Raw genomic sequence first — 11,876 nt, 5'->3', positions numbered from 1 at the left:
TGAGAGCTCTGCACAGTAAACAGTGTTTAGTTGGATGAGTAATTGCCGTCAGTCCTGCCCAGATTTCTTCCAAAGATTTCTTCATCTTTGTGTCTGCAGAGAACGGCGCGCATCCATGATAAATCCTCAGTGCTTTATGCTGCTTTTAGAGGAGCATAATTCTTGCAGGCTGGTGTTTTTATCACCCAGTGTTTATCCTGGGAAACACATGCTCAGCAGACAAATTTCACATAGTGACTGGAGGAGGACATTCATCTCCGTCGGCGGGAGAGGTCTCTGCAGATTTTGTGCCTTTTAACAGAACTTACCTGAACATTTCAACCTGAGGGAAAAAAGAAGGAAGCACTCACAGTCGAGAATCAAATTATCAGCCAGATAAGACCTGATGATGTGGTTTACAAGTGCCGCTGCATTCACAACGTTCTTTTCTATCAACACAGTTTCATGTTGCAGCGTTACCCCCCCCCTCCCCCTGTCAAGGTGTGATGGGTGAGATTACAGGGTTTTAGTGTAAGATTTGGTTTGCTATGTTACAATGCACGTACTTCAACAGAGATGAACTTATCCAGTCCCCGATTCTCAACGTCTCGATTTACAAAACACGTCCACAGATTTGAATCTTGCATAATTTAGAGATTATGAATGATGAAATTCAGGTGATGAATTTTTACTTTACAAAAATAGATGCGTGGCATTTCAGGGAAGCACTTTGGTTTATTTTATTTTTCACCTGTAGCAACTGTCTCTCCTGTGTTTTATTTAGACCAGCATTCCAACTGGACCACATTTAGAGGAAGGTTTATCATACCTGTCATACTTTCAGAGCCATTTCCCTCCCTTATGAAGCCTAATATGCTCAGTCGCATTCTCAGGATGAGACCACACAGCTTCTTACACAACAAATAGCTGAAGCCAAGCCGCCTGATTGGTCGGGGATGCGTTCCAGCCGTGCCGGTAATCCCACAATGCACTGGCTGGAGGTTATGAGAAATGGAAATGGTTTTTGATACTAACTCTCGGTAACCACGGAGCTCTGAGACAATCTGTCTTGTTTTCCCCACTGTGTCGGCCTCATATTTGTAATTCATTCACATCGACTGTTTTTTAAGAAATGGCATGAAGCCACGTCGCTGCTGTACACAAAATCATGTTAAAGAATCCTCTCTTGGATTTTATTGCTGTAATAAAGCATATGTGCTTAAATTTCACTAGGGACCGCCTGCAAATTTCAACACTCAGTTCAAATGTGCTTTTTCCACTGGACTTGTTATCCTGTACACATGTACAGTGTGTTTTTTTTCATTAATTTTTTCATTTATTAAGATTTTTCTTTCAGTGCAATGTTGGTATGAATTATAATCTTAGTAAAAAAAAATGTTGTGTTCTCAATTCAGACAAAGAAGCAAGTAGCAGGATGTTGTTATTAGCTCTGCAAAACCTGTTGGGGAGGAGGCCAAGGTGGACGGATGGGTCGAACATGCATGTGGCTTTAACATGAGGGGAGGGGGTGTGTTTACATCCTGTCCCTTTCCTTTAATGCAGAATAACTTTTTATGCTTATTGTAAAGATAATTTACAGATCAGATGGGGATCAGTGGGTGTCTGGTTCATTTTGGAAAGCAAAGACATTTTTCAAGGACTTGTTGATAAAATTGTATTCATATATCAGGTTGTCAGGAAGTGACACATAAACCAATAATTTCATATTTGAATAGCAAATTTAACTATAAAAAGTGAAGTGGAAGACAAAGAAAATATAAACTAAACCATCCAGAGAACAGACAGCGATGAAGGGAAGGTGCTTGTCACGTTGTGAGCTCTTAGTAAGGTGTAAAAATGATTCTTGTTTCTGAAATAATGTTTTTATATTTTGTTTTTTAAAACTAGTGTTAGCATAACGTACGGCCCTGGTCCCCGTCAATGTGATTATGTCACAAAAACATAAAAAAGCAAGGAAGAAAGTTTTGTTTTTCATAATATAAGGTTGAATTAAAGGAGAAAATATACGAGTAGAAAAAGGTAAATAAAGTGAATTAAAAAAAAACGTACACACAGTATAATCATTACTCATATTGCTTACAGGGTGACCTGCTGTGAGGCCAGTGTAACTTTGACACAATCAAAACTTAAAACACACAAAAAAAACCCTCCCAATAGAAATGCATGCTGTTGTGTTTACAGTAGCTGGTTGTGCCGTTGCTATATCAACCCGTGGATGATGATCATCATGATGAACCATTAAAACCAAAGGTTAGTGATCGGTGCCACTCTGATCCAAACCATATTGAAACTAAGCACCAGCTGAGATAAAAACCTGGCCTGCAGTTTTATAATTGTGATACGATCAACGAACAGTCTGAGAAATCACTGTCACATGGATGTAATGATTATGTCACTCAGATGGGTCTGGGTGTTCACACCCCAGAGTCAAACCGTTCACACGCCGACGCCGCAGCAGAAAGCTGAAAGGCCAGCTCAACAAAATGCCGTTAATTCTGGATCACAGCTTTCTGCTTATCAAAATATTTCTGCTCCGCCTTCCGTCAAAATACCTCAGTCACCTTGGAATCTGTCAAAACAGTCCGGGTGCATCGAGTTTACCTGACGGCGTCCGATTCCGTCAGAAACGACGCCTGAAATATTCCGACGTCACAGATTAGTGGGTGTTTTGTTAAACAAAGGTGGGTTTGATTCTGAGCAGAGCTCGGCACTCCACCTCCCAGGCATTACATAAAGCGTGAGCCTCGACTTGGCATTGTCCGCCTGCAACAACGCTCCATGAGAACATGACTGAGCAATGCTAAACCCATGACCCCACTTATGCTTGTACCCCACATCACCCTGCCACCCCACCCCCACCCCCCCCCACCCCACCCTCTACAGCTCATTCTCTCCATTTCAGTCTTTCTCCTCCCTCCCTCTCGTTTTCCTCTCACAGCTCATCCTGTGTTGGATGTGAACATGTTTGCAACTTTATTGTGGAAGAATGCAACAAGATATTCATTACTATGAGCAGTGTTAGTAGCAGCAGCAGCAGTAGATGCTGTAGGTGAAGTTGCAATAGCAGTAGTAAAAGTTGCAGTAGTGGCACTGGAAGCAGTGATCAATACTAGGTATTAGTAGCAGTACCACTGGTGGCGAAAGAGTGTGTGCATATAATGATAAGAAGCAAGAGTAGTGGTAGTGATAGAAGCAGTAGTGAAAGTTAGAGAAAGTCAGGAAGAGTATCTCCCTGTGCAGTCACATGCTCTTTCCCGCCTTCTCTGAACTCCGCCAGCTTATTCTCATTTTCATCCAATCACAACCTGACACGCCGGCCTTTAGCCAATCACATGTAAGCTGTCAAACTTACATACGGCATCCCTAATCCACCTTGCGGATGCCTGACCACCTCCGAGACGTCAGGCGGTTCCCTCTCACGAAGACCCTCCCGTCCTGGAGCCAGTTTCCCCCGTCGTTCCTTATGGACCGCTTCCCGTGGTGATCAACTTCCTGCCGGGGTCTAACCGCCTCCTGCTCGCAATAAATTCTATTTTACTTCAAATTTCTCATTGCCTTTTCGTTCCTCATATCAATCTCTCCTGATTGAGGTAGTATTAGTGTATTAGTGTAAGTGGAAACGTGTAACTCCATTTTAAGGGTTTAGAACAATGACATGTTAAGGCAGCAGGGCGCAACTCCTTCACCAAACCTACTCAACACTAGCATCATGTACTGCGGTGGCTGCTGTCCACTTTCTTTAATCTCATCACACAGAGATAGGTGGTAAGATGGTAGTAGTAGTTCTATAACAATTTTTTTTTAATCATGATTGTTGTTGTTTCTGTGTCTGGCTTCCTCTCTGTGCTGCCTGCTAAGACTTGCAGTACTGCAGGTCCAGCCAGTACACTTTGTACCATAACACAATCTGCGATACCGCGGCTTCAAATCTTTCCCATCCTATTTGTTTTGTGTCTGACGCTGCCTCGTACATCCTCTCACATCTTCTCTGTCATTTATTTAATCACACATCAAAAGGCCGCTCTGTTTGATCACAGCGAATCAAATCATATCAAAATATCATCGCTGTCACCGGCTCTGTTGTTTTAAAGACTTGATGACGCTCTCGTCCGCACTCTTTGCATATTTTTTGTGGAGCGTAGCCAAGCAAAGTAGCTACAGTGACATCAGCTTATACTGTTTTCACTCACCTATACACTAACTGCCTCTAAATATGTAAAACACGGAGCTCAGTGCCGAGGTCTTTGAGGACTTTAAAGACTGAGAAACGGTGGACAGAACAGTCGAGGTAACACCTTTCATATTTACCCAGCATTCACCAGTCTGAACGCTTGGCTTACAGAGGCGATTGCAGAACCACAGAGGCAGGCAACAACTATGACCGGTCAGCTTTGACTTGATTTGTCTTTTCTCCCGTATCATTTCAACGTCATTCAACGGCCATTCTCTGTAATCTGTAGCGCTATAGTGACTGCATGGCTCGACATTTATGTCCTTTAATAATATATAATCTGTTCTGTCGCCATTACAGCTTCTGCTCGATGTGACTGTCTCTCCGTTTCACACAGCGCATGAAACAATGTAAGCACAGTTATTGTGGGTTTGTAACAGCTGATGCATCCAGCTGGTGTTGCGGTGGTGCTACGAAAACCAGCAGGTAAAATACCTCAGTGGAGAAGCATGAATCAGGTTTTATACTGTTGGCCACACAAAGCGCCGCTGCAGGGCCAAGATGGAGGATGTTCAAGGACGCAGAGCCGTTTCTTATTTTATCATATCCACCACTCAAAGTGTTTTACACTACAAGCTCATAGTTTCCACCAGAAGCTCGTACTCACACATTCATACAGCAAATTTTCTCTGCTCTGAACTGCACTTTTATGTCTCACACACACACACACACACACACACTCACACACACGCACACACACACACACACACACATACGCACACACACATTGTGGGTAATTCGTGGTTCAGTATTTGAGGAAAGATTTGAGGAACCCGGGATCGAACCGCCGACCTTTGACTGATGATTAGTGGACGACACGCTCCACCTCCTGATCCACAGCAGTGTGTGTGTGTATGTGTGTGTGTGTGTGTGTGTGTGTGTGTGTGTGTGTGTGTGTGTGTGTGTGTGTGATTCCACAGGGTAGGGACTCTCCTCTGACTGCAGACAGGTCAGCTCAGCTTGGTTGAGCCTGGTTTGGTGAAGTCGGGTTAACACGCTCCATTAGCAAACAATCAGCGACTGGAATCAGTGGAGCCTCAGCCCCCCCTCCCCCCCCCCCCCCCCGCCCCACCTACGCTCCCCACTCAGTGACAGACCGCTCATTGTCTCTCCGCCTCCCGCTGCAGCCGAGGATTCTTTGGGGATTGAATAAATGCAGGTGAGTTACTGCTTTGACAGGGAAGAGAAATAGTCCTATATTGTATAAACATTACATCACCCACCGTATAAGCTGCAACTGGCAATTGTCCACGAGTTATCGGATGGAGGAACGCAACGCTTTGTCTGTGGGGTCTCAGTCTCGCCAGGATCTTTAACTGAACGCAAACAAACTCCACAGACAGACAGACAGACAGACAGACAGACAGACAGACAGACAGACAGACAGACAGACAGACAGACAGACAGACAGACAGACAGATAGATAGATGGATAGATACATGAGCCAACCACTGGAAATTTACAGTGCATGCTTCTGTGCCGTCGTGGTTCATGTGTCACCTGTTGTTACTCGTCACTCTGGATTCTCTGGGTATTTAAACCAGCAACTCCCCCCCCACCCCACCCCACCCCCCACCCACTCCTTCAGTCCATGAACCGAGTGAAGCTTCACTGCCAATAGACACTTAGCACCACAACTCTGCTGGGGCTGATGACAGACAAATATTATTATCATCTACAGGATAAGCTCTGTTTAAGACCAAGACATTTTCTTTTATTACTTCTTGGCGCCTTTAAAGCATTCCACTTATTTTGTCCCTCTTCCACTCGCCTATAAAAATCTGATAAAATAACCAGACTTAAACACTTTGGAAGCAACTGAATATCTTTCTCTCTTTTTTTTTTTTTTTTTGGGGCAAGTCAAACATTATATTCCCCCCTTTTTTTTAACTTATGTGGGTCCACTCTTCAGTGTAAACCAGACATATTTTTTTTTTGTTTGAGAAGATCTGTGGGAAAAGACGAGACACAGCAGAAGTCCACAGTGAAAACTGTGAAGGCGTTTCTATGTTTTCCCTCCCCAGACGGAAGACGGAGACGACACAGGCACACATCTGCACAGCTTTTCTGACACTGTCAAGAGATACTTTTAAAACACTGTTGTGGTTCTGCTTATATTAATGCCAGAGATTCTGTGAGAAAGAAATTCAACGTGCATTCACATGATCGGAGGAGGATACAGGATGTCGTCAGAAAGTCCGAGACCACCGCTCCCTCCATCACCTCGTCGCACTTCATACCTGACGGAGGTGGTCTGTTGGGAGACCATTCAAATGTTGTTTAAATAGAAGCTTTTAAAGGAGCATTGCTAAACTGCAGCCAGCTCGGGGTCCCTGCATTTTGAATCTGTGTAGACTGTGTACTACTTTTAAAAGCTAAGATATAGTGGGGGTCCAAACATCCCCAGAAATGGGACCCCACTGTATGTAGAACTGTAAACACAGAACCCATCCCCTATTAAAAAAAAAGCCTGGGTTTTCACTTTAATTGTCCTGTTGTTCAACCATCCATTCATGCCATCGATAGATTAAAAGGATGCAGATACTGGGTCAAGTAACTCCTTTCCAAAGATCTTTGTCACATCTACTTTTCTGTCCAGTAGTCGTTTCTCATTTCCCTCACAGCTTGGTGGGATCATCCTGGACTGAAGCTCTGTGGTTTCTCATTTATAATAGATGATGGATCTGCAGGGGGGGGGGGGCTGTAATCTGATCATAGATAATCTGAGGATAATCTGCGAGACCATGCATCACAGCCGTACGGCAGCCGTTTCAGTTCTGACCTCCTCCCAGCTCCTTGGATGACAGTGAACTCTGTGCAAACAGGAATCTTCTGACGGGCAATCCGTCACTATCTGTGCAACCTGCACATGACAAAGCAACAAATTGCCTTTGAATCGCTTGTTGCGGGTGAAATCCCAGCTTCAGGGTAGAGTTTTTTTTCCTCCTCCTCCCTCAAAGCAATGAATCACAAAAATATGACAAATATGGTTTGACGTTGCTTTTTGGGGCTGATTAATGAGTGTAGCTACAGTCACAGTGGAAAGTCCCACACAGACAGGTTTCGAGATTTCTGTTTAGCGCTGGAGCAGTGAAGAAAAGCCTCTTCATGTGTGTCCTGGCGTTGAGCACAGGTTGGCTGGGTGACATGCAATCAGGCTGTTCTCCTCATGTGAACCTTGAAATTTACTTTAAATCTTGCTGCTGTCATTTTAACTGTGCCTACAGTTACAACAAAATGCTCAATTTGTCATGTCTGTATTAACGCTTTCTGTCACCGGAGAAGTTATCGCCGTTTCGTAACAGCGATGGGGATGTTAACGCAGTGTTTATAAGAATCACATTCGTCTTCAGCCCACAGGATTACCCAGCACAGATAAGAACACTGACATGGCTGTGGTGTACTTAAAATAATAAAGAAATACTGAGCATGGTAAATTGAGTAAAAAGACAGAGGAGTAATATTTCTATATGTGCAGTAAAAATGTACGAAAATAGTTTTTAAACACAAGATGCGTTGAGATTTCTCAGTTTCTTCAAGGTGAGGCTGATGAAACCTGCAGGTGTTTCACTGCAGCTCCACAATACCACTTGTTTTACAGCAAATATGAACCATTAAAGAAGATTCGTACAAGCCTCTTTTTGATTGTGCCATGATACGACTCCTGCTTTCATGAGCAGCCTTGAAGATATCCCTGTGCACACAGCAGGTCTGCTTGTATTTGAAATGTTCTATTGCTCCACCAAATGAAACAAAAAAAGAATATTATTAAAAATTTGAAATGTGCCTGATGCTTGTTGCATATCCATCACACACGTTTCAATCTCTACAGAGAGATTCATTCATTTCCTAACTCGGACCTCACTGCAGGTGTCAGTGCACTGCAGGGACACAATAATGAAAGTTTTGACCTGCAAAGACTGCTGGAGTTTGGACGGAGCTCGCGCTGAAATCGGAAACCACATAATCAATGTGCCCTCCAATCCTCCACATCATCGTCTATATTTAACTACATGTACAAATAGAAAAAACAAGACATTGCATTTTAACAAGCAGTCCTGCAATTTGGTGGCACTGACTGACCGTCTCGTAGCTCTGCAGAAGTCATGACCTCAGCCGCACGGTTCACAAAACTAAACGCCAGCTCAGGGTTGCCGCCTGCTCTATGGACACAGACCGTCCATCCGAGGGCACATGTCCGCATATATATATATATTTATAAGCATGTGTGCAGCATATTATTGCAGCATTAAGACAGATGTGAATGATACTGAATTTTAAACTGTAATCCCTTCTCCTACTTCACATTCCTGTAATGCAATATTAAGTCATGTATTACTGTATTAAATACCATTTGCAGTAGCAGCAGCTGAGCATTACCAGTAGATCAGTTGGACTGGTTACACTGGCCACTCTGAGATCGGGGGAGACTGAAGGTCCCTGTGTTGTGTCAGAGCTTCACCACAGAGAGACACAGTTTCAACCCTCGGTGGATATTTTACAGTTGAAGAGTTATGGCTGTTAAACATGAAATCATCATCTTCAACTATAAAAAGTCGCTGGTATTTCTTGTGTCGGCGCCTGTGATAGTAACCATGACTTCATACGGAGCTGTTTGGAAACAACCTCTTCATATTCACTAAACTCTCACAGGTTTATTTTATTTGTCACCTGTAGCAACATGTTCGTCTGTGTTTTATTTAGACCAGCATTCCAACTGGACTACATTTAGAGAAAGGTTTATCATACCTGTCATACTTTCAGAGCCATTTTCCTCCCTTATGAAGCCTAATATGCTCAGTCAGACCACACAGACCATACAGCTTATTATACAACATCCAGCAGAGGTGATTGGTCAATGATGCATTCCAGTCGTGCTGGTAATTCTCACAATAGCTGTGCTTTATCAGAAATCTAACTAGTTGCTGTGGTAACCGGTGGCAACAAGGTACAGTCAGATGAAAGTGTACAACTTTCTTGAGAAAGCATTACTGCTGCGTTCATACTTATACTAAAGCACAACTTCTTGGAAATTTCAATGAAGTCATCTAATAGCTGAAATTCCCACTTCCTTAAATCTGACAGAGAGACACAAGCTCGAAATCTACAATCATAACCACCAACACATCACCATCAGGTGAAAGCAGTGTAATGTTTTTAATGTTTGACACACATGAAGTTGTTATTTAAACGGTTTATACTAAGTCTTGTAATCCATAGTTAGACATCACAGATCCAAACTTTCTTCTACAGGGTTAAATGCTGCAGATCGAAGCTTCTGCTGTTAATGGGCCTTTTTCAGAGAAGACATTTTGACACGGCACAGTAGGAAAGTCACAGGTGTAAATAATAAAAATGATCGATACCTTAATTTTCACTTTCTGGTATTCTCTCTTGAATTGAACAGAGCCGTTGCCGATGTGATTAGTAACTCCTGCGGTTTTCCTGCGATGACAAGTGTAGATGTCTGCTGTGGAAAAAGCGTATTCAAACCCTTTTCAGGAAGTACAAGCACTACTTGTTGTAATACTGCGGAGAAAACCCAACTAACTACCTTACACACAAAAAAAAGGGGTACTGAAACAACCGCACCAAAGGACCCACGACAAAAATGCAACCATGCGGCGGTTAAGACGAGGGTGTTTTCCTTCCTTCCTCAAAAGTTGACATGTTTGACTCGTGACTGCACTCGGGCCAATACTGAAATATGTCCAAGTGCAGCTCTGGAAAACAACCCCACCTTTAAATGACAAATTCAACTAAATTAATAAATCACATTAGCAGCAACTGTATCCAATATTTATTGAAAACTAATTAGAAAAGCCTTTACTTTGACAGCACAATCTGAATGAAAACCACAAGAAATCAGAGGATTTAAATGTAAGGACACGTAAAATAAAATTAATTTACAAACTTTCCTCCACAACCAGAGCAGCCATGTTTGAACACATAACCTGGGTGGTCTGTAGTGATAGCATTTTTGATTTCAGGCCCATGGAAAAAAAAAAAAAAAAAGGAATGACATTTTGCAATGCAAAAAAAAATAATCTACTGCAATTTTCATTCTGCTTTTGTTGTTTTTACTTTAAATGAAAATTCACTAGGTTTTTTCATCTAGTGGGTGAGTTTTGTGATCCTCAGACCCCCGAGACCCGTTAAAACGCCGCTGTATTTATTTCAAAACTCCTTGATGTCAATAAGAAAACAAGCATTCTTGTCATTCTTTTCTTTGTGGTTTTGTCCCACAGCTGCAAAATAGCTGTAATAACTCTCGTCCCGTTACAACAGACTGTGTGATTTCAGCATTGTTTGGGAATTTCCCTGAAGAAGCTTAATATTGCAGAATATTATTATGCCACAAGACTGCATGAAGACTTTGGCTTTGGAATAGGTAGAGACAAATTTTCAGATGATTCAGCTGCTACAATAATAAACATTGACATTCCTTTCTTTATCTTGCTATCTAGAGTTACACATGTGCCGCCAAAATGAGCAAGGTGTTTTTTTTTTTCTCCCCCTCTTCAGTGTGCGATATATGTGATTATACACAAGAATATTTGTTACATATCTTGTCAGGACACTGTGCTCTTGACCCTTGGTCTCCTTTTAGTGCTGATTTGTAAACTTCTGATAATAAATCACTAAACCCTGGTAAGATTTTGCTTTTATGTTCGTGCATGTTTGCAGATATTTTTGGAACCTTATAAGTAAAGTAAATGTTCAAAAGCTCATCTGCAAAACAGCCACCGTCAACATTTTCAACCATTTGAAAAACCAAGTTCCAACTACTGTGATTACAGGCTTATGTAAGAGCTGCCTCAGGCTGTGCTGTGTGCACGTCCTCTAACTGATGGAGACCAACACAGGTGATTCAAATTAATCTTGTTTAACTTAGTCCAGGATAGCATGGTTAACACATGACTACTCAAGACTTAAAGCAGGTTTCAGGAAGGATTATGTCTTGTAGGTTAAAGCCACAACCTGGTTTAATTTACATCCTTTCCAGGAAATCGGCCCAACTGAAGACTACAACAGGCTTCACGCAGCTTTATAGCATCTTTCAGGTCATTGTTTTGATATTGTTTATATTGTTTTAGTTCACGTCTCACCACTCGTCATCGACCTTGTTTCCAGCCGCAGCAGTCAGCTGTTTTCAGCTCAGATAAACTCACTGTACAGTACCGGTCCCGCACCAGACGGCAGGCAGACAGTGTTATGGACGAGGTGATGAACAAAGTTTAGACAGTCAGGAGTCGGTGGAGACCAAAACAGACTTGGAAGAAGAATAAACATCGGACTTCCATTCATAATTCATATTAATGCTAATGTTGCTGTGTGTGTGCTGGATGTGTAAATATGACACTGGTTGCTAACACACGTGTGCACCTTTAACACGATCATAAGTCAGTGTTGTGGTTATTGCTCGTTTCCACAGCTTCAAGTTGCAAAAACTAAATTCATGCTGCTTTAAGATTAGGCAACTCACACCACTTGCTTAACTCATTCCATTAAATTACAGGCTTTTAGTGATAAAGTCCAGCTTTGATGAGCAGCCTCAGGCCGCGCTCTCACTAATGAGGACTAACACAGGTGATTGAAATTACTCTCGTTTAACTTAGTCCAGGCTTCTGTAGTTAAGACATCA

Source organism: Seriola dumerili, unplaced genomic scaffold (assembly GCF_002260705.1).
Source record: "Seriola dumerili isolate Sdu_G_001 unplaced genomic scaffold, Sdu_1.0 BDQW01000331.1, whole genome shotgun sequence".
Taxonomy (NCBI): Eukaryota; Metazoa; Chordata; class Actinopteri; order Carangiformes; family Carangidae; genus Seriola; species Seriola dumerili.
This window is presented reverse-complemented; position numbering follows the sequence as displayed.